Raw genomic sequence first — 24534 nt, 5'->3', positions numbered from 1 at the left:
ACGGAGGGTGGTGTTAGGAGTAATGTTGGGGCCCCGCAAAGTTCAAGTCATAGAAGCCGCACAAAGGCAATGTGTGACGTCGTCTAATCCTTCACACTGTCAGCATGCCATGTTAAAGTGTCCTGGGTGACTTCAAAACAATTAAATCTGACAGAACACAGACAGTGTGCTTCTCAAGACCTCGTACACTTCACATAATAGGCATTTTTAATTTAACATGGCAGTTTTAATTATTAAGTATGTCTGACTGTACTATTTATTTATTCCAAGATCTGCATTTTCTAAATTCTACATTCTGAATATTGTATGCTGAAAGTAAAAGCAGACATGTGACTTCGACATTAAGTTAAGTAAATATAAATTTCAATAAAAATGTGCCACTGCAGCATGATAACTGATGGCTGTATACCTGCAGCATGAATTATTGCTTCATCCTGGATCCGTCTAGTATCAGCGCCTACCTTGCATGCATCAACATGGATGACAATTTGTGTATATGGATGGCAAGAGACAGTATGCAGTGTGTGTGTGTGGGGGGGGGCAATGTATAATATATAGCAACATTCGAGGGAAAGATGCTGGCAAAGCAAGCAGAAGTAATGAAAAAAAGATGAGTTCTTGAAGTACATTGTACAGTACAACAATACACTAAGAAGCTATGAAGATGTTGACTGAATGGTCAATTTGTACACATCTTGCAAGTGCACTTTAATTGCACACCTTTATTTAGTCTGTTCTGTTTCTCATGTGGTTTCTTCCAACCAGTTTAATTATCTTGACATAGTCACCGATCCCAAAAAAAGAACTCGCAGCGAACATACCACTGGCAAACTTTGATCTACAAAGCAAAACGTTGCAGCTATCTTCGAGTGGAAAACAGCAAATCAGCAAATTCATTGTTGACTCGCGAATGAGGCAGACGGAGCAGCCTTATTTTAAGACATCAACATTTTGCAAACACATGCACACACACACTTGATACCAGCTGACAGCACCTAGCCTGTGTGCTGGCAGAGTCGCTAGCTGACAACCACTTATCAGGTCTGATTAATGCACTGGCAAGATGGATGAATGGAGAGATGCGCCAGTTTTATGAAATTCTCTGTCTTGCTTGTGTTTTTTTTTACCACGTGGCGATTCTCGATTATTAAAACAAAAAAAAGGACTACAAGCTATAGTGATACTGATGAAAACTAGACATTTCAGATACAGTAACCAATTCATTTTACTTCTGTATTTTGGTGCTCTGGTCAATTTACTGCTGTAAATTATAGTTTGTCCTTATTAGAACTTATGACTACATTGCTGGCTCTAAAGCAACAAACAAGACATGCTATTAATATTTTTTTCAGCACCGTTGCTGTGTTTCTACTGACAGGGAATTCAGCACAACACGCAATTAATCTGCGGTTATAATCTTTGTTAATATGTAGTTTAGCATAATCTTGTACCCCACTGGATAAGTTTGACTTCATTTTCTGTGAACCGAGGCTCCTAACTAACTATTGCCACCTGCGTATGTGTGTACGAGTGTGTGTATGTGTGTATGTTGGGCTGCAGTCCTGTGGGTTATGTTATTAGCTGCTCGGTTAAAGGGAGCCGCATGGCACAGGGGGGAGCCTTATTAATTGTTGTTTTCATGTCACCACTACTGCGTGCACTGGCTGATTTAATCAGTTAAATTCACAGCCAGGGGAGAGCCACTGAGTCCCATCCAGCATTAGCTACAGTGCAGGGATTGAACTTCTAATACTCTCCAGCTTTCTGCGCTCCCTCTGCAGACTTCCATACTTGGCTTCATTATCTTTTTTATAAGCTTTCTTTTTTTAATGTACAGCTCAGAAAACTACAAAGTTTAAGCAGTGCAGTTAAAGTACTTTGCTCGGAAAAAATAGGGGATGAAAAAACTGGTTTTGCTTTTAACAGAACTAATGAGCATAACTGACTATGGTCCCTGTGCTATTGTGATTTGGTAAATGGCAAACACGGGCAAAACACAGGGAAAAAACAAGCACATTTTACAATAAATATACATAAAGAAAACAGTTTTACAATGCTATTATGTATTTTATTTACTTCCACTGCTTTGGAAATATACGTGATGACTGTGATAATGACGATATACTGTAATCTTTAATCTACAGTTCCACTGAAATGCTAAATTTAATCTTTTTGAGGGTTTCATACCTGTGCTAACGTGATGAAACTGCCTGACACGTATGCTCAAGTATAACCCTGAGCCCTTTCCTGGAATAAGTTGTACAAACAATAATTTACACAGATCATATTGCATCACCTCTGTACATATTTAGAAAAATAAGATCTCTACAGTAATGTGTGATCAAATTGCATTTTCTTAAACCTCTGCCTCGCAAAAAGGAGAGTGAGGGAGACAGAGAGAGAGAAAGAGAGAGACGTGGTAGCTTTAACGAGGTGAGGCGATGAATCCTCTCCTTGTTAAGATAATTATGATCAGCCTCATTGTCAGAGCTAATACTTCACACGGGCTGTCTTTACGCTTTGACTACCACTTAGCCTGTGTAAGCCCACCATCATACATCATACAGCCCTGTGTGCATCACTCTGTGTGCTTTGGAGCTTACATAAGTAGTGCATGTATGTGTTGAAACCTCCATTATCTGCAAAGATCCAGTCTACTGAACACAGAGAGTAGATATAGCAGCTAACATTTAGCTGGAGTAGAAACACAGCACAGGAAGCAGGGGAGGATGTGGAAAAACCAGACAAGGACACTGGAGAGGAGACGCTGACCCGGAGAGAAGCCCTGCCAGATCGATACACTAATACTGATGCAGACATAGTGATTGATAAACCACTGCTGACAACAGAGGGAAGAAAACTCTCGACCATTATTGGCTGAAATGTCAGTCACTGCTGCCAATGGTGTGCACGAATGTCATGTTGGATATCCTCAGGCAACACATGAAAAATGAAAAATGAAGAACAGCAGCCTTGGCTCTTTTACATGTGTTACACAGACTCCCTTCTTATGTCTGCTGTTTTTGGAACAGTCGCCCAAATGAATCATTGTTGGCAATTTTTAGAAACTCTGAAGATGATAGGTTAAATGTGGAGTTTGCTAAAGCCATACATTACAGAGCTATAATGCAAAAGAACCTCAAAGCCGTGCCTATTACTGGAACGGTGATAGAGATCAGAGAGGCAACATCCCTGCAGCTAGCACTATAATACTTGAAAAGTTCCTGAGTCTAATGTACATTAAAAAGCACACACAGACACACTTTGAAAAGCCCTCACAGCTGCATCCCACAGTTCAAGAGCTGATGTCCTCTCAGAGGTTACAGTAGTGTAGAAAAGGACTGCGGTGTTATTCTAAACGGAGGGCCCTGCTGCAGAGTGACAGGCTTACTGACGTCCTGTTCAGAGGGCAACAGATAAATGTTTGATGAATTGACCAATACTGGGGCCATGATGGCCTTCATATGTGCATAATGGACTATTCAGAGCACACTTCAAATTGCCTGCCAGGATAAGGTACTGTAATGAATGGTAAAAGGTGCTGGACCTGAAAATTCCAGTATGTGGACTGGCTTTAATAAACTTAATAAGAAAGGTGAATGGAGGAGGATTGGCTGGAGATGAAGTACAGAGGCTGGAGAGCTATTCAGCCTTAAACAGTCAAGAAAAATTCTGATGGTTCCTGCCACTCTGTACACTGCAGTATACTATTCAGTCCTGATGTACAATTCAGTAAATTATCCACATTTCCAAATCTTATTTTGAAAAAAAAAATCACAGTAATCTTCCTGTGACATAATGTAATCTAAACATCTGTTTAATTATCCGAATATTTATCCTGTTTACTGACAGCCTTTAAAGAAATGTCTTTAAACTAGCAATACAGTGACAAGAAGCATTTGTATTTTACTCTATTTTCGGCAAATTTATCCGACTAAATGACGAGACCTGATGTTTTTTTATCGTGTAATAAAGTGATGTTGGCTGTGAGAAAGCAGAAATATTCAATTTTGTAACAATAATAGAAAAAAATATGTACCCTATTAATACACTAAATCTCCATTAGTTCAGCACAGCTGCATTTCATCACTCCAAACCACAACAAACAACAAAAAACACACAAATAAACATCCCAAAATACAGCATCAAAACGCTATCAGGATTAGCTCGTGATAAATAAGATGGCATTATCTGTAAAGCAAATTAATGCCCTGCAACCCCTTCAGCCCCCAACATCCCTCCTACCACCTCCACACAGTGCTGATCAGGTCTGTTCCAGCACTCTTGCCTCCAGCTACAGTTTATGGCCTATACGCGTTTCTGTACATGCATCTCTGATGGTGATGGCAAATTAGACTGTCATTATCTATCTCTATCTCCCCCCACAGCTTCCCCCCACCCCGATCTTGCTCACATGTAGACAGTCACTGCTCCGTGTGGCACTCCTCCCTCTGTATTGCCAAGCCTCAGGTGGCAGTCATTTAAAGATCACACATCCAGGACACACATAGCCTTCCCTGAATGCATGTCAATTCACACATGGAAAGGGGATTACACGTCTCCTCCCAGGCAGCTGCAAATTACTATTAATGGCAATGCAAATCATTAGAGTACATCTGGCGCCGCCAGCAAATCTCTCCTTTATGTGGGTTCACTCTTAATCTGTTTGAATATTGCACTATGCTTGCTCCCGATAGCCTATGTGTAAAAGCATCACCCGCTACAAAGCCGTCAATTGGTAGCGGCATGCCAGGATTGAACTTTACAGAGGGTTACATCATTTCCAAAACAAAAATCTTTTCATCGAGCATAAACAAATTCCAGCAAGAGGAAATCTGTGAAATATAATTAGCAAATTTCTTTATTGATGAAGAAGTTAAATATCACTGCTTATTAGTCCATTCTATATGAGGTTATTATGTGAGAAGTGCAGATTTAGTTGCCGAAAATGTAGACACGGTGGACTTCTGTGGATTTGAATGATAATATCACAGTGGATCCTGCAGTGTCTGAGTTATAGACTACCCCTGTGGATATTCCTGCTGAGTGTGTGAGGTTAATATTCTCTCTCAATGTCATTAGCACTGGCAGAGGGGCTGAGAGCACTGTGAATCAGACAAGGACCGATCCTGTCAAATCACACACAGACACTCACACATCCGCACACACAGCCAAGGCCAGACAAAATCAAAGCCACTGTACTGAGGTCAGCATCACCTGGCCTCATGCTTCCCCTTGCACCTCAAATCCCTGTCTGATTAACGACCCAGGACCAACCCTGGCCAGGGGATAAGGACATGACAGACATTCCTGTCAGGTCCAACCTCATAAGCCTTGCTTGACCCCAGTTTGGCCCAGGATGAAGTCTAAGCTCTAACAATGACCTAATTGAGAGGCAGAGGAGAAGTTGCCTTTTTCCCAGTGAAGAAAATAAATTGAGAGATCAGTGCAGAAAGGTGCATGTCTCTGTTAAAGTTTCACCAAGTGAGGTTTGTTACATGGCTAGACAGAATGACAGCTGTTTCCCATGTCCAACACCAAATTGTACACCGTGAAATACATCATCACTGTGGAATAAATCATCATAGCCTATACAACACTTCCCTGTCTCACAGTGCCTGGACGGTGCTCGCAGTACAGCCATGTGTCTTGTGAATGTTTGTATTGAAAGATTAGTTGTCTATCCACATGACAAACACCCACCCTCTCTCAGTGAACAGGAGCTGAAAATCAATTCACCGATGGCATCTCAGTCAGCGAGGACATCAATGCGAAACAAACAAGCACCCACGATCTCTCATGCATGCTACATAGGCTCAAACATCTTTAAGTGTACTTAAAACCGTAAAACTACCGCGACGGGATCAATCAGCATGCTGCACGATAAACACGGACTTTTTCAAGAATATAAGAATGTAAATCTATCATACGTATGAAGACATGGAAATGAACTCATGTACTTGCAATAAAATAATCTAAAATAATAAAAAAAAACATTAAACAATAGATGCAGCAATCTGTGAGGAAGAATCCCTCAGTGCCCCCGTCTGCCTGCACACTCTATCATTACAGTGTTCAGGCTCAGTGCTTGTCAACATTTCCCTGAGAGAGGGAGCCATCCTGCATTACGTTAGAGTGAGTTCAACTGTCAACTGCCAGCCATTTGTATGCCTCAGCATCCACCTAATAGCAAATAATCACTACCCCGCGCGCTCTTCATGGCAAATGATCGATGTTGTCTTGATGTCTGATGGATGACCCTGCCACAGTGATGTCCAGGCATGCATTAAAAACCACCTCTATGAAAAGCCTGTCAGTCTGATAAAGCGGTGCACACAAAAATCACACGCGTGTGCACATGCTGACACTGAGGAATGCAATGCACACAGATAAAGGAGAAAATGAACAAAGTGAGGGGAAGGCATAATTCAATTCAACAGTAATAATAATAAAAAAAGTTAATTTCTTTATATTAGTGGCAAATTTTATAATGTGACGGGACCCGCGGTGTGATTGGTAGACAGCATTACTCGAGGTAGACTACTCAAGTACCACCTGGGATGCTTCCCCTCCTCTCAACCCTCTCTCCAACACACAAACAGCTCCCTATTACCCCTCAGTGTTCAGATTAAAATGCACAGCACCACAATCTTTGATCTCCCACTTGCTGACACAAATCCTTTCAAGCCTCAACATTTTCCTGCAAAGGTAATTAGTGCTAATTAAAAAGTTTCGAAAGCAGTCTACGACTGCTGTTGATGCTGCCGCTGCTGGTGCACGGGCTCGCCCTCCGTCAGATTACCCATCTACCCCCTCCCCGGGTCCTGCGGATGTGTGTGTGTCAGCTGTGTTCCTGCCTCTTTGCTGTACAGAATCCCATAACTAGACAACAGCAAACGTTTGTTGGAGCCGGATGAAATCTGGGAGCCCAGTAAGGGGTCTAAGTAGTGGGTCTTCCCCCCTGACAAACCTATGCTCTGCAGGAGAACATGTAATGACACATGTAACAAATACAAATCCCACACATAGAACAGGTGTAGTCTTTAATTGGGGGATCCATGCTTCGGGGGGGCTTGTAAACATGGAGTAATTAACTTGATAAGGGATTCAATTTGTTGAAAATATCACTGCAGAGAAACCTATCATTTAGCATAGGCTGTGATTTGCATAATGATAACAAATACAAAGAACCCAAATTCTCGGGGCTTAATGAATAAACACATAAGTAATTAAAGATCTCGCCGTTTAGTGCAATTCCAATAATTTGAGATAAAGATACAACTTGAGCAGTCTAACAGTGCTATCAGTCATTCACCGGGCCTGCCTTATTGCTTTCATCACGGCATTATTATGATATAATTAGCTGCCTTTCTAGCATATTATTAAGTGGCTTGCTGAGTGTCAGGTACAGCAGCGTCTCAGAAATGACACGCACAAAAAAAGCAGCGTCGTTCCACAGTGTTTCAAAAAGATAATTACATAATCTCAGCATGGAGAGCAAGCAGAAAAGTGATAATTAGACAAGTATTCCTGCCAATTAAAGTATAAAGCCTTGTATTTTTTTTCATGTGATATAGAGCTTGCTGCACTTCCATGCACAGTGTAATACGATCATATTGCTATTGTAAATTGATCATAAAGTAATTTATATAACTGGGGTTAAATTATGACAACAACAACCTACTGGATTTTTCGAGAGAGGTTTACAGCCGTGTTTACTGGAAGCTGGAAGGTTTTCAAGGCCTTAATGAGGAAGTTGAGTATAACAATAAAAGCCAAGAGTACGTTTTGTTTCTACCAACCTATTAATAGGCTTCATGATTGACATGGAGGTGTGCCAACGAGAGAAAAAACTGAGAAACAACAAAGTTATTGATTTGACCTTTGGGATAGTTCCTTGTTTTATCGTTGTTGTTTTTGCCTTGTCTTACACCATGCGAGGAGATAATAGAACATGTCACCGCACAAGGCAGTTTGAAATTGAATGCCATCATTTTAATTTAAATGTTACATTCTCTGTGACATCTCTGTCGATGCATAATTGGCACCGAATCCCAGTTTGGATGTACATATTTATCATTCAGCGTGAAACACTCAAAGACACAGACAGATATGTTACTTTGATGGGATGACAGTCAGATGTGGGGAAAAAAATAGAGCCACAAATCAACTGTCGCACTGTCAGTTAAGGTTTTTGTCACAAACTTGCATGTAAACATGCAAAGATTAGAAACAGCAAACAAGCTGTAGCCCGGAATCAGCATCTTTGCTCTGGCAATGTGTAAATAGGCTTATCTGATCCAAATAGAATAACATTAAGAAGACAGACTTCGAAAGAAATTATGGTAATGGATGGATGCTTATTGGTAGAAAACCCTTCACATCATGCAAAACTTTACAGTGTGAGTTCAATTACTTAACATCTGTAGACACTTTCCAAGAGTTATTTACTGTACATATAGTGTATATTGGTAAAGAGAGTAGGATAGTTTGAGAAAAATAAACTGAGCTATGACACAAGATCTCATGATCCATATGGACATATTGGAACTACAACTTTAACAATCGGGGTCAGACAACCTTGTGTCACTAGCAGTCTTTTCTGAGGTATGTGCAGCCTATCTGCCCTGTGTAAACCGTGAGCAGCAGGAAAAAAGAATAAATCCCTCAGTCTCTCCCTCATTTTCTCCACACTGTCTCCCCTCGTCGCCTCTCTCTGTGTCTTACTGCTGGCCCATTACCTTTACAGAGTGAGGCTCATTAAAGAAGGCAAGTTGAGTCAAATCTTTCTGTAATTCAGCGGAGGTGAATTGCTGTCAACATCATTAACCGTCATTTCTCCAACTCACTTCGGTACTTATGAAGTGTTCTTTATTGTGTAATGATCCAAATCTCTTCTCTAAATCGCCCCTCTTCAAAGGCCCTGGAGGATATACCACCCATGCAGTCGCCTGACATGCTAGAGGGCCAGATTAAACGTGGCTCCATCATTATGTTCCTCTTTGTGGTTAAACAGATCCAGCATTTCAGCTAGCAGGTAGCATTTCTCAGTAGGAGCAGAGCAGAAGTGAGATCTAGAGTGCAGCAAGAGAGCAATATTGGTCTTGTTTATGTAAAACCATATCTTCAACTTCAACAGTTTTTCTTGGGTTTGCTAGATCACGAGACCAAATTTCTGCCAATAAACTTCTTTCTTTCCTTCTCTTTTTTTTAAAACTGTGTACAGATAGTTCACTGATCTCATAAGGCCATTGACCAGGCTGGTTCCATGGCTAATTACAGTGAGAGCTGCCCTGCTTGTCATGCTAGATGTCCTCTGAGTCCTGTCTTAAGAGAAGCCTCCTTTGTGCCTCCGCCATTGTGTGTCCCCCAGTGCTCAGTATCATGCTATGTGATGTCCTCCAGGCCTTGTGTTGGGGAAAGCCTCTTTTGTGCGGGCACCATTGTGTGTCCCGGTGCTGAACCCCCTGCTAGGTAGGAACACAGACAAAGTGCAGCAGGGGAATGCTTCTCAGAGCCCTAAGACCTACAGTAAATCTTCAAACAATTTAGACAAACAAAAACGGCTGCTGTGCTGTGGTGAGAGTAGACAAGGAAAAGCAGATGAATAAGCAACATCAATTACTGGGGCTTTGACCTGCAAGCCCCCACACCATGGAACACATTTCACACCAAATCGCCCCAGATTGAAGTTGACACTGCTGGAGTGGAAACACTGACCCCTCACAAAGCTAGAGCTTCAAACTTAAGAGCAGAGAAAGGCAGGGGGCATTGACAACCTACATAGACCAAGGCCAACGTGGAAGGGAGACAAGGAGGAGGGGTATGAATTAAAAAAAAAAAAAAAGAAAAACACACACACACACACACACATATAATAGGTCCTAGTTTGTTTCAAAGTGAGACAAAATGGCTCAATTTGAGCACTTAGGCCATCGAATTGGCCCAGCTGAGGTACAAGAGGAACATGCGAGGGGACAACCGCAACAGGCCACTGATAAGGAGCCTATGAGAAGAACAAAGCTGGATGTCCAACAGGCTTACCAGTGAACCTGAGCAGGAATGGACCCTCTTTAAAGCTTGTTTTAGCCTCCCAGCTTTACCCTCCAAAAAGTGCTGCTTCCCCTGAAACCCTTTTACTCCGGCACATAAAGCCTGCCTCTACTTTGTAAGCCAGGACAAAGGGAAAATAAACACATGGGTCACATTTGTTCAACACAACAGTACACTGTGCTAATAAAAAAAAAGTTTAATAAAAAGAGACACAACTTTGGGTTTACCTCTCACCATCAATAGAATGCCTTAAAGAGAGCCGATGTTTCATTATTATTTTGACTGGAAAAGCAAGAAAACAAAAGGGCATCTTGAAAGGTGAGAAAAGATCACACAATCCTTTTTACAGTTTGTCAATACAGTGTTAATTAATCTAATAAGGAACCACACAGAAAAACATGTCCCACACTGACAAGAAGAAATGCAGTCTCGCAGCAGCATACCAGCACATTGACACATTTGGGGGCATCAGGCTCTGGATAGAGACAGTCCTAACAATCTCCCAATTAGCCAGAGGGAAAGCAGAAAATATGTCTCAGGTTCATGGAGCAAGCGTGAAACTTAATAATATGACATGGCATACAAAAACAGAGCATGTCTTTTTATAGCCACATGTGAAAATGAAGCAAAAATAAAAAGAAGGAACAAGAGGGAAACAGTGCTTGTTTTTTTTTTTTAAACTAAAAAAGAAAGGTTTTCAGGGGTCTTTCTTTTTCATAGTGGATTTGGTGAAAGTGGAAGAGACATGATGAATGTGATAGACACACTGCAGTAATAAAAAGCATGTGGGAAGCAGATGCAATAATTGTAAAACAGACAAGCAAGGATGCAATCTAGCTTTTTTATAAGGTTGAATGTGAGGGCGATAAATTAAATGAGTGTGAAACCAGCCAAATGCTTGTGATTCTCTAATTGCTATACAGTATGTGTACATATGCAACAAAAGACTTTGTTTTATATATTTATGAGATCTAATTTTCAGCGAATATACAACACAAAATGAAAAAGTCTTTTCCTAATGTTCAATAATGCACTAATAATTCATGCTAGCACACTGAAAAAACACTCAAAGGTGAAAATGTACATTGCTTTCTCATTCCTGATAATTTCCAGTTTAATAATACGAACATTACGGAAGTCATTAGCGAATTTAATAAAAGCTTAAAACCAATTTTACCTCCATGAAATCATGGCACATTGACAGTCAGACTGGGCTGTCTGTCAGACAAGGCAAAGCATTATTCACACAGAATATCAAATCCCAACATTCACCACAAACTATTTAAACCGTGTAAAAGCACTACTAATGTATAGGGTTTACGTGTATTAAACGATGGTTGCTCTCTCACCAGCATCTGACGCCCCATTCGCAGACATTCAAACGGAATGATAATGGAGCCGGTGCCAGTCAGTCAGTCAGCTGTCTTTGCAAATGGAAATCCACAGAAAAGTGGAGATGGGAATCATTTTATCTAGTTGACACACATTACAACAGAGAATTTCCAAAGAGTAAGATGGAAGCTCTCAGGTCAATTATGGTGTCAAGGCTGTCATCTTGCAATGAAATATATACCTTTGAAGAACACTTTACTCGAGGGATGGGGTAAAAAGGATGGGAAGATGTACTGTTTAACCCAGAGACCATAGAAGAATATCAGAGATGATGGAGTAAAACGTGGCATGATAATGGACCATTTTCACTGAGCACACTTTGTCAAGAGGGACAGACTACACCCACTTTCTGATGGGTAGTATCAACGAATATTATTTTGGTGACTGTGGCTGATTAATGGCATTGGCTGAAACAAGGAGCTTGGTCATTACCAGTCATTAAGATAATGGGGAAAGGTAATTTACAATATGTGTTTAAGTTACACCGTAGATCATTTTTTAAGGTTTTTTTTTTTAAGGTTCACCAAAAATGAAACTGACTGAAAGACTAAAGTCATCGCCCGTAGCCTCACACATGCCAAACTTTGTGTTCCTCCAGTCCTGTTTTTTTTTTTTATTATTGTAAATGTAAATGTCCTTGCCCTCTGCTCAAGATATAAAATACTAACCTTGAGACAGTGAATGACAGAGGGAATTATGGGTAATTGTAGTGTCAGAAAAAGAGACAGCTGTATGATGAGATTCTGTGTCATTTAGACAATCAGAAACTTAAGAGGCAGTGTGACACATTTCTCCCCCTCCATCCGACAGGGCTCCTGACATGGCTGGTGATAATTTCCAGGAGAGAGGCGAAACGAGAGACGGGAAAAGAGTGAGTGGAGAGAGCACAAATGAAAATGGAAGCCGCTGAAAGAAAGGTGTGATTTCCCCCCCCCCCCCTTCCATATGCAGCGTGGGCCAGCCTGTGTGCTGCATTCATTGCTGGAATCAAGACGAAATATCCCCTTACATGTCAACCTGCCAGCCAGATAAGAGGTGTCTGAAGCTCTGTATGAGATTAATACTTCCCAGCTAGAAATGACACAGGATGTGAAGGAGGGGGACTTTTGATCTCTGTGTGGTGAAGCCACTTTAACAAGAGTGCAAGACTTACCACTGGAGACGCACACTTCCTCCTAGGGTCAGGCATGTATGTGGAAAAAGCATAAACGCAGAAAGCGTGGTGTAATGTGCATCTGAAGCCACAAATGAAGAAAAAAAATTAAAAAATTCCGCGTAGTTGTCAGTTTTTACACGTTCACTCAGACCAGAACGAACAGCAGGGAAATGAAAAGGATGTAGTGCGTGTCAACATAATGAATTCAATAAAAGCAACATTGTCTGCTTTGTCACATTTCAAAAGCGGTGATGTGTAATTACTGTTATTTGTAGAAATAGCCTTCATTATCATCACTGAGGGCTCTTCCAATGTAACCACTGGAAAGAAGCTCCGCATCCTTCTAATGGAAATATGCCATCATAAGAAGACACAATATGGAATAAACATAATGCCAAATTAGTATAGCTCTATTTACTTAAATAGCATAAACAAAAATGACAAGATTTTCCATTTTTAGCATACATTCATCCACAAGTACATTTGAAGTTTTATATGAAAGAACATATGCTAAAACAATCGAGAATATGGAAAATTAACTACAACTGCTGCTCTGGTGTGAATCCATTCTGATTCCACTCAACAATGTATTCACTAATTCTTTGTTAGTCTGCAAGCAACTACAACAGCCACATCTTGAAGCTACACCAGTGTCTTTGTCATTTTCAGAGGCAACAATACTCAAGAAGGAAAGCTAAATAACACAAACACAAAGAAACAGAAAGATCAGCACAAATCCTGAATCCGTATTCAAGTAGAAGTAGCGAGTGGGATGATGAAACACTTGGAGGCAAAAAATTTAAAATAAACTATAGTTAGATTCACAGGGGATCCTCCTCTTAACATTGTTATCTCATAATGTGATTTTAGGCACACACAAAAACATCATAACTCAATTACACTGATGTAGTTAAGAGTTATTTATGAGCAAGTCACTAAAGATTAATGCATTCCCATCAGGATTTTGCAGAGGCTATATAAATAGGCTTCATAGTTGCACTACAGAAGACATTGAAAACAGTAAGGGAATAGCACAGATGGCCTCTGGGAGTTACAAATACACTGCATTGTCACAAGAGCTGTGATTGGCCATTTGAGGTGCTTGTTTGTCATTATTGTAAAAGTGAAAACTTAAAGTACCTGTCAGTTAAATTACATCTATGAATGCTTTGGGATCTATGAAAGGCAAATCTCCTTGTAGGTCAAAACATTGTACAAGGGGTCCTTAGCTTACGTCTGAGTTTTATTCCTACGGATAGATGTATGTCGACTTTTGCCACAAGTAGGAACTCCGGCAAAAATGTAAACAAAGCCATTACGTGCATCCCGATATCGATCAGTTCTTTAGAAAAGTCATGAATACTGATGACTTTCATGCACATACCAGTCATTTTACAAAAAGATAACAGAATATTGGAACGGACTGATTTGGTTGTTGATGCTGAGGTTTCAATGTTTATTGTTCAGTTCGAGATTTACCTAAAGTCAGTGAACGTGCCATGTTTAGTTAGCCCACCTCTGATTGGCGAAGAGTCAGCAGTAGTGTGTGTGTTGCTCTGTGCTGGTGTGTGTCGAGCGTGAGAGAGCTGGGAACGGTGCCCTATTCTGGTGCCAAGTTATAGGTTTTTTGCAGTTATTCTGGTGTTGGCTATAGCCTACAGTAGCCTGTGTGAAGGTTCAATAATCACAGAGGGTTGCTACAATATGTTACACTGTTTTTACAACTTGATTGATGTTCGTCTGTGTTTCGTCCTGTTCCGAGCATTTTATTATATCTAATTTCACTTCCATGGAGGTGGCTTTCATTTTCTTCGAAACACAGTCTTTAGAAGAGTTTGATTTGCGCTTGGGGGCCATAATGAAGGGCATAAAGTTAGCAAATGTAGCACAATACAAGGTGGCGTGCAACCGGCAAATGTAAACAAAGCCATCTTGTAGCGCCGCGTGATGACGTATTTGTCTGCTCTGCTCGCCAACTAGTTCCATGCAATGAGTTCCAACGAAACGCCATACGTCATAAACCGAGGACCCGCCCATAACCAATTCCAATGTAACGACAAACGCCGTAGGTCGAGGACGTCGTAAACCAAAGACCCCTGCAAACATGCTACATGTTACAATTACACAGTTTAGCAGTTTACTTTAAAATTACTATGTAAGCAGTCATCAGGTGAACTTGCAAGCAAACTAATTTCCACTTCAAACATTTTCATTGTTGTTTGCTATGAAAAGAAGTCAAGCAAAGAACTAAACATGATTAATTCAGATACAACATGAATACAGCCTAAAAACTAGACAATTCGTAGAGTAAAATTGCTGCCAAGCCCACGCAAAGAGCAACAAAACACCTTTGGAAAATTTATTCTTTTATGAGACATTAGTGGTTATCTTCCACCAGTGTTTTTTTATCACCAGTGTTAGGATTGAGTGATAAAACAACCTTGAAAATTATTACAAAAAACTGCTTTGCAATAACGATGATAAACTGAGGAGAAACTTACAAGGTCAGTTCTCATCTGCGCAATCACCCTATAAGCCTGAGCAGCAAGGGTATGTACGTGTAGAGCCAAAAACAAGGCGTAAAAACATACATAAGTTGTTTGAAAAGGAAAAATGAATGACCACAATGACAGTCAAACATCCACACTACATGATGAAATTTTTCTGAAGAGAAATCACACAAAATCATGTACAAAATATGCAGGTGGCTTTTGCATGCAGATGTGAAACAACTTCTAAAGATTGCATTTCTATTCTATCAAATACATAGAAAACCACAGTCCGTGGCCTTGAGCAGACTAATATTTGCCACTCTACATGCAACATTTTTACAATTTATACGTTGTATTTGATATTATGTGGCACATCAAGGGAATTACAACTCTCCAGTGCTAGTGTGCAATAACTAGTCGATCTTGATCTTTTAATGTAGATGTTGACACAAACATTTGACCATTTTGGGTACAGTTTTGAAATTCTAAATTTTATTCTAAATGTCAAATTAAAGTGTTCCTGACATAGCTTTCTTGTACACGAAGAACCTACTTTTACATTCAGTGATAACAAACACTATGTATCTTTGAGGTCTATCACGTTGAATGTACTTCCTGCTTCATGAGTGGTATTAAATGCATATTGTGGTAATTATGAATATCAATCAATAACAAAATATACCTTTTGTGCTAATATTTTTGGTCACATCGCCTCGCTCCAATCAACATCACCATCACCTTCCCCATTTTTTGGCAAAATTGTCTTTACAAAAACAGACTAAAGGGTCAAATTCACTGTCAAATCTGTTGCCTGAAGCCCAACATAAAGAACTGCTGTGGTTAGAAGACAGATGACGCTCTGAGTAGAGAGGAAAAAGAGAGAGAGTCCTTCTTTCTTTTCTTCCCGTTTCATTCCCTCCTATTTTTCCTTCCCTCCATTCTGCAGTTGTGTGTCCTGACCTTGCAGCTTCTATGGCCCATCCATCTTGGGCTGCTTAGCCATTTCGCTGGCTTCATACTGCGCAGATTAACACAATTCATCACCACAATCATCCTCCATTCATCACCCTTTCCAATGAATGTTTTGACATCCAGTTAATTTTCTGCTGATGATTTATCAAATTATAATTACCATGCTCTGAAGGGCTCATTTATTATGTTGATACATGATAATGATGCCAAAGTGGATTGAATTTTAAGTAAGTTCTCCCTGCGATTATAACATATGCGTTATTGTGAATAATGCGGTGCGATTTGATTCTTTACGGCCTGGAAATTCCTGAGACGGTCTTAATGTTATAAAAAATCAATGCAAAAAAAAGGAGACAAAGTGAGACTGCTAATTCAATTTTTTTACAGAACAAATTGTTTGGCTGGGGTGCAGCAAGCATGAAAAAGTTCAATTAGATTCAGAGCTCCCATCTTAGATGCTCAGTAATTAAAGAGTGCACTAATTCAATCAGGGGTATGACTCAAGCAGAGGGAGTTAGGCTGTTTCTTAATAGGTTATAGGTTATTTCTCACATACTGCCCACATAGGCACTTCATTAGCCTTCTGCTTTACAATTCACTCAGGTTTTCAGCCTCATTATTATCCAGGTTTATTAAAATCCAATGCATGCCTATCTGTTTCTATTACTGAAGAGCTGACCAGTCTAATGCACTGGGTCATCGTTAAGGGCAAACACACCAACTGCTGTATATATGGGCAGTGAAAGAGGAGCAGTAATGCCTATTGAAAATGCGTTTTTCCTTTGTCTGTATTAGCAAACAGTGGTGGGAGCTTAACTAGGCAAGTGTGACCTTAGAAAAGCTCAAACCCATATCCAGTTGCCCTCAACAATAACCTTTCTCCATATGATAGATGATTAAATCTTTTCAAGAGAGCAGCAAATTCAGCAGGGCAAATTGAATTTCATTTGGTCAGATTTTTTTCCCCCCACGGTTTGTCACTTTTTTTCATTTTTTGCAAGTTTCATGCCAACGCTGGCATTTGATCCGTCGACCCGTGCTTAGACACTGAGCTAAATCACTGGTCAAAAGATGGAGGCGGTTTTTGCGGTGCTGCGGTGCATTCTGGGGCAGAGGCAACCAGCTCAGGGAGATGAGGGCTTAGGAGGTGTTAAAGGTTATTGAATGCTGGAGAATTCTCCTGGCGGTGGAAGCATTGTTTACAGCTATCTATTTTTTGACTCTTTGCCCTTGGGCTGTGGCCCATAAACAGAGCCGCTATCCCCGACACCCCAGCTAGTGGAGAGTGCAGAGCATAATTGTGAGTCCCCCTTGGATGTCCCAAAAGTGAAAGATGTGTCTGGTAAGTGAGAGAGGTCAAACACGAGCATGGATATTTATTACATGCACTGCAACCAGATGGAGGCGGCCCATCCATCAAGCAGAGCTGTCACGCTGGTCACAAACGTTTCCCATAAAGGCACCCCACCACCACCACTACTACTACCCCCTCGCTGCCTCTCGCTCTTGCTCTGTGAAAGCAGGAGGTCTGTCCGCATGGGAGGAAAAAGAGAGAAGAGACAGTGTGAAAGTGCAGACAGATATGTTTTGCACAATCTGAACTTAAAGACCAGCAAAGAACATCCCCACTTTGACAGGCTTTCCAAGAGTCCATTGGCTAGTACCATTTTTCTCTCATTAGCGCTTTCTTTGGCTGAACTGACCTGGCCTATTTTTAGCAATAACTTTTATCAATACTGCTGTGACTGACCGTGTGGACAGCGAGAAAGGGCAGGATGAGAAGGCTTGTAGTGCGGCAGCTTAGGGAGACACTGAAGGAGTAGAAAGGGGAGCAGTGGAAGGGCGTTTCTGACACTTGCTCCCTTATTCATCAGACTCTCATAGGCCCGTCGGTGACAATGAAAAGATTTCACAATACAGGCACGGCAGAAACTCATTCTGGCCCTCATCCATCATGCTCAGCCCGCTAGCCGTTCCACTGACCTAATCTGTGATGCCTCGCTGCCTGCGCTCCGTTCCTTAAAGGCAAGCTTCATTACTGTGAGAGAGAGCAGGAGATAGAGGCCAGGGGCCAAGGGCCTGGAGAAAAGGGCCGTGGTAGTCAGATACACACAGAGACTTACGGTACATAAAACACTGACACAGCCAACTGTCACTTGTACCCACTTCATACAGTAAAGAGAAGCGCAATACACATTGTCACTAATGATGGAGGCGTTTGGAGAAAAAATAGAAATATAGCAGAGAAGCAGAGTGGAACTGCCGGTCAATTTAGTCTGATTAACTTTGAAAACACAATCTCACTGTCATGGAAATGTCCATCTAACAATTTGACGGCCTTCTTTCCATCCATCAATCAAGTGATTAGGCAGCTTGTTACTGTCACAAACAATTTTCAACTCGATGACTGACAGAACTTGAATCAGATATGCCAAACTCACACAGACAGTTAAGCAAAGTTTGCTTGAGATACAATCATTGTACTAGCCTGATGCTGAAACAGATACCTCTTCATTTCTATTCGACCCCTTGTTCAACCTTCATCCATGCCAGCCATCCACAGTGTGTTGTGGGTGCTCGTTGTTGCTCAACGAGAAAGGGGTTCCACAGAGGGAGTGTCCACCTGACCCTGGACCAGCTATTACAAAAGCTTTATTCCCAAAACTCCTGCCCTGGGTCTGAGGCCACACTGCACTGCTAGCTCCCTCTCTTATCTCTCTAAGTGGTCCCCAGACCCTGTTACCCACTACCTAATAGAGCCTGTCTCTGCGCTGAGGGACAAATCCAATCAGTCCTTTGCTAAACATCTTCAAATAACATTGCTACAACTGTGTGAACACTGTTGCTACCGAAATCAAGTAAAGTGTCTTAGCAGCCATGCAACTGCTGTTTGGCCAAACCCGACAGTTCTATGTTCACATACTTAAAGACAATAGGAACAAAAACTTCCTATGTTTTGAACATATTCAGGAAAATTAATGCTTCTCATACAAGCTCAAGAACTGAACTACTTGACATATAACAATAATGGGGTTTTTGGTGTTGGTATGACAGCATAAGGGTGCTGTTCTTTCAAAACTGTGGAAGGAAACCATCATGGTAATTGCCATGAACAAACAATCCGGAGAACTGATGCACTTGTAAGTGTATGTTTTCCAGCTCTACAGCAACTGGAAAATACTTATTATACTAACAGTCAGGGATGTCTGTACACAGAATTGTAGTTTGAACAGCCACACAACAAAAATAAACCAACATGCAATTTGGATGTCTTGAAGTAGTCATCATTTACATGTATATATATATATATATATATATATATATATATATACAGTCATGGAAAAAATTATTAGACCACCCTTGTTTTCTTCAATTTTGTGTTCATTGTAATGCCTGGTACAATTAAAGGTACATTTGTTTGGACAAATATAATGATAACAACAAAAATAGCTCATAAGAGTTTAATTGTAGACCTGATTCTAGCCATTTTCCATGGTAACCAAAATCACCAAAATCACTTAATTTCTTACATCAATAGCTATGCCATTGTGCTGACAAAAAAAGTGATTTTAGGCATTCCATGATTTCTTGTCTGTCCGTTTTAGTCACATGATTCACACAGAAGTTAGTACTTGACTGCATAACCATTGTTTCTGATGACTGCAGCCATGCATCTCGGCATGCTCTCCACCAGCTTCTGACATTGTTCTGCCATCACAGCAGCCCATTCCTGTTGCACAAATTCAAATAAACTTGCTTTGTTTTTGGGCTTGTGGTCCTACATTTTGCATTTGATGAGTTTCCACAGGTTTTCAATTGGATGTAGATCTGATGATTGAACAGGCCAAGACATGGTTCCAGTGTTCTGGTTCTCCATCCAGGCTTTAACTGACCTTGCTGGGTGGCAAGGGGCATTGTCTGGTTGGAAAAGCCAGTCATTGGAGGCAGGAAAGAGTTTTCCAGCTGATGGAAGAAGACTGTTTTCAAGAGTAGCCCTGTACATGACCTGGTTCATTTGCTCTTCACACAATTGCATTTGCTCTGTTCCACCCATATTGAAACAACCCTAGATCGTCGCTGATCCACCCTCATGTTTCACTGCAGGCTGGTCAGCCCAATCATCAACATTTCAATCATTGTGATCCCCAGCCAAGAGTAACTAGGCTTTCCTCTGCTGTTCGTTGATGAAGGGTTTCTTCCATGCCCTGTGTGACTTCAGACCTGCTAAAAGAAGTAGGTTTCAAATTGTCCTTGCATTTCGACAGTGCCCACTCATTTTTAAGGTCCCTGGAGGTCTGATGACGATTCCTGACACAGGAACGGATGAACGCACAGTAATCTCGTGAGGAGGACAGACATTTCCTGCCGCGACCAGCTAGCAATTTGATAGCACCATGTCCAGCTTGGTTTTTTTTGGTGTAATAAACGGCTGTGTTGGAGATCTTCAGTTTTTCTGCTACCCGTCTCTCACTCATGCCAGTTTCCAGCAGTGCCAAGATGGCTGCCTTTGAGGCTTCACATAATTCTTTTCTTTTAGGCATTATATGAGAGCTGACAACTTCTGAGTTGTGCTACAGCTTGAACGTAAGCAGGAAACCACTTTAGACATTTACATGTGCAGTGCTGCTTATGACATGAAATGGCCTCATACACTCTGCTAATACAATTAAGCTTAAGCATGTCAAATAGGACAAAGTATTATGTAATCAGCTGCATTTTTTGTCGTGTTCATTGTACTCTTCAAGTGATATACCTTTAGCGGTACTAGGCATTGAAAGGAACAAGAAATTGAAGAAAGCAAAGGTGGTCTCGTAATTTTTTCCATGACTGTATAAACTAATTAATACTGACAATGTTAATCATGATGTGCTAAAAGAAACTCATTATGTAAATCCAGCCTATATATTCACAATACCGTATAGATGAAGAAACGCATGCATTCATTCCTGCTGTTGTGTATTTCTTTCCACCAGTCATAATTCTATTTTTTCGCATACAGTATTACACACGGCATGGTGTCCAACATAATCCTAATAAAAACAAAATGTAATCTCCAGCCCCTCCCCAATTTGCTATCAACATTCACTCGATCATTTTAGCATCAAATCACCATTGCATCATATGTTCTCCCATGTTGGGGGCTGGAGATTAAAGAGACAGCTAATTGACAGGCAAGGCTGCCCAGGAAGCACCAACAAGACAGATCAAACTGATGGAAAATGTTTACAAGCCTTACATCAGCACAGATAACATCTGAGGAAAGGATTTTCTTGAAAGCTCCCATAAATCACAAACCTACCCAAAACATATACCATTGTGTATTTTTAAAAACAAATCCAGACAAAGTTGTGATATGCTGTAGGGGTTTTCAGTTGATATAAAAAGACGTGCTGTCTCCCAGATTCCAGAACAATAAGCAACTAGCTTTCTGATCATACATTCCCTTTGCAATATTTTTCATTGTTGTATTGTTGATATACTATTTATATTTCAATCTTTTGAGTTTTATTTTTTTGTTACTGTGTTATTACCATGTATCCAAAAAAAAGGACAGTAGACAGCATTAGTATCATATTAGAAGCTATACAGTATATCTGACCAAATGCAGAACAAGAAGCCAATAAAGTGCACTGTAATTCCGCGAGGATGGGAGCATTTCCCGTCTGAGGGAGATGCTTTTATAGAAAGCCGTTAAGGAAGAGCAGAGTCCTCAAGTGATTTTTTGACAATTTAACTGGTTCTCCTGACACATTAAATGAGTATGCTGACAACTTAACTGCGCTGCCAATCAATATTTCCTATTACTCTCATTGTCAGAGAGAAAATAAAAATATAATGTTGAGGTCAACCCAGGAGTGACAAGGCATTAAGGCCCTATCAGTGCTGCTTATTAATGCAGATAGTCCATCAAAAATAGAGAAAATGATGCCCTTTCAAGGCTTTTCTTGAGACATACTAAATTATATCAACATATGTTAAAATTATATGAGATATAGACTCAAGTTTAGATAACTGACAGTGAAGGCTCTGAATTTTTGGTATGTTGAAAGATTATTCCTACCATAGTGTCCCTGAGCAAAGCCAGGACGGCAAGCTACACACTGCCTTGTAAAGAAAAAAAAAACAGAAAATGATGTTAAATGCAACAATGCTCTCCAAACTAAGCTGCCTAACTCCACCCCCAGCATTAAAACCCAGCAGATTCTACATCAATGTGAGGAGAAAAAGACAATTAACCAGGGGTTTAACCTGTCAATCATGCCCTGTCAACCTATCACACTTGCACTCTCAGGTCCGCCTCCTACTTAACTCCCTCCGTGATACGCTGCTGGCAGTTTGGATGGCTTGACTGACGGCAGTCCTGATCCCAGCACTGGGAGGCGCCTGTGCGGACGTCTCGGACATGAGAGAGGGAGATTGGGGCGGACGTGTGAGGATGATGTGAAAGGGCCTAAAGGATGGAGGGAGAGCCAGAAATTTGCTGTGCTGGCCTAATTATATGTGCAAAGGAGCATAGAGTCTCTGTCACTGTAATGATGAGATGAACTCGAGGAGAGGGCAGGAGCAGGGACAAAGAGACCTTGGAAAACTATTGTTTTCTTGGCCAGGAAAATGCACAGACTTTCATGGGTCCACTTGCGAGTTGAGTTGAGTTTTTACACCATCAAAGTACTGCATTTAACACTACCAATCACACACACGTGTACAGGAAAACTGGAGAAAAATACGTAAGCTCAAGATAAATTACCACAAAAATGTCATCACGCTGCAATTATCAGCCTTTATTGTTGCTACGATAGAGAGGGCGGGTTAGATTCGGTGCATGGAGTTGGGATTATGGGCCGAACCCATTGGCTGTGCATACCCCATTACTTTGCTCTCTGCTTCCAACCCTTTGGATTCCATACCGTTCTGTTAACCATCAGCAATTATCTCCCTGTCAGAGCTAAAGGTAACAAATTTCCCCCCATCCAGCCAGCCGCTATCATCCTCTGGACACCAGCATCAACTGACAGCAGCTAAATCACACCAGCCAGCCAAGACTCCTGACAGACAAATGCACTACCTTGGAAAACCTGGGCCCATCACTCGAAGAGGGGAGGGGTAGAAGAAAGGAGGGGCGGATGGAAGAGGGAGTCTATCCCTGCTGACCTTATACCCCTCCCTACCCCTACCCCACCTCATGCCGCTGGAAGAGATGGACTGCCCTGTATTCCGTAAGCGCAGGGCCCCGTTCCCAAATAAGAGAATTATTAATGGGGCCTTCCTTGGTTCTGGTTTATCTTGTACCATCACACCAGGTCCCGGTTTCTCCCTTTTTACAGATGGACTCAGAGAGCTGAGGCTATGAGTTATCCACAGAGCACCCAGCAACCACAGAACAACACTGAGCCTCCAACAACCAAACACCATAATTCTGCTACCTGGGAAACTTTTTCACACCTGTTTTATACACGGAGAAGGACCGAAAAATTATATCCTACAATTAGCATTTATTTTTAACCACATGGATCACATTAGACTTGAAGACATTAACAGAATGCAGTTTATGCTTGCAGATTTTGCAGAATTGTGAAGCCAATACAAAAACTGATTAATCATTTTTGCAGTAATATTTTAATAATCAGTGAATCTAGTTTGTTCATAGAGGAAGAATTCTGCACATTATCCATTCTTACTTCACAGATCTGAAGGTTTGCTGCCTTTCCCTTTTCGCAAATTCATTAAAATTAGGGTTTTCAATAATAAAAACAATAGTTTGCTGGAAGACTTGCCTGTTAAGGTGCTATGGGCATGTCATATGTCACCGAATTGATGTAGGTGAGAAAATCTCACATTCAGCCCACAAAACCAACAAAATAACAGCTGCAATAAAAAAAAAAGAGGTTGACAAATGACCTGAGCAAAAATGTGGATGATCCAAGGTGTGGCGGTTTAATACATACAGATTAGTGTGATTAATGTAATAGACTGACAGGTGAGGTTAGAGCAAGGGACAAGCCGATTCCCATTCTGAATGACATGACCTTTTTTTGCGAGTCAAACACATTCACCATAAAAGTCACGGGACGTCGCTGCTGCTCAGCATATCACCTTTCCCACCAATCCTGCCAATCACTGAGCCTTTTTTTACTATTTTTGAATTTAGCACTATGGATTGAAATGTGTGATCCAGCTACGCCGCTGTGCAAACAAGGTAAAATAACACAGCCAAGTGTAAATCAAGTTTTCTTTGCATTACGGTAAGTGGTTTCGCGGCTTTAACAGCTCTTCCCATCAGATCGCATTAGCATACTCATGCAGGTAGATTTCTGTGTGTGACACCCTGTATCAGCAGGGGTGACAGAGGAGGGGAGCTGTACCTGACAGTGACCTGTCAAGCCAGATAGGATGTGTTTAACGATAAGCTGTCTGCCTGGATCAAACACACACACACACACACACACACACACACACACACACACACAC

The 24534-nt window shown here is 41.0% G+C and overlaps 1 protein-coding gene across 1 annotated transcript in view; it reads right to left on the bottom strand.

The window, feature by feature from the left end:
- The window catches only part of lrmda (leucine rich melanocyte differentiation associated), a 207079-nt gene that overhangs the window by 70953 nt on the left and 111592 nt on the right, over positions 1 to 24534 (bottom strand). The window lies entirely within an intron of this gene.

Source organism: Acanthochromis polyacanthus, chromosome 15, assembly GCF_021347895.1.
Source record: "Acanthochromis polyacanthus isolate Apoly-LR-REF ecotype Palm Island chromosome 15, KAUST_Apoly_ChrSc, whole genome shotgun sequence".
NCBI classification, from domain to species: Eukaryota; Metazoa; Chordata; class Actinopteri; family Pomacentridae; genus Acanthochromis; species Acanthochromis polyacanthus.
Note: the sequence above shows the minus strand (reverse complement) of the source record. Positions and strands in the feature narration are given on the sequence as shown.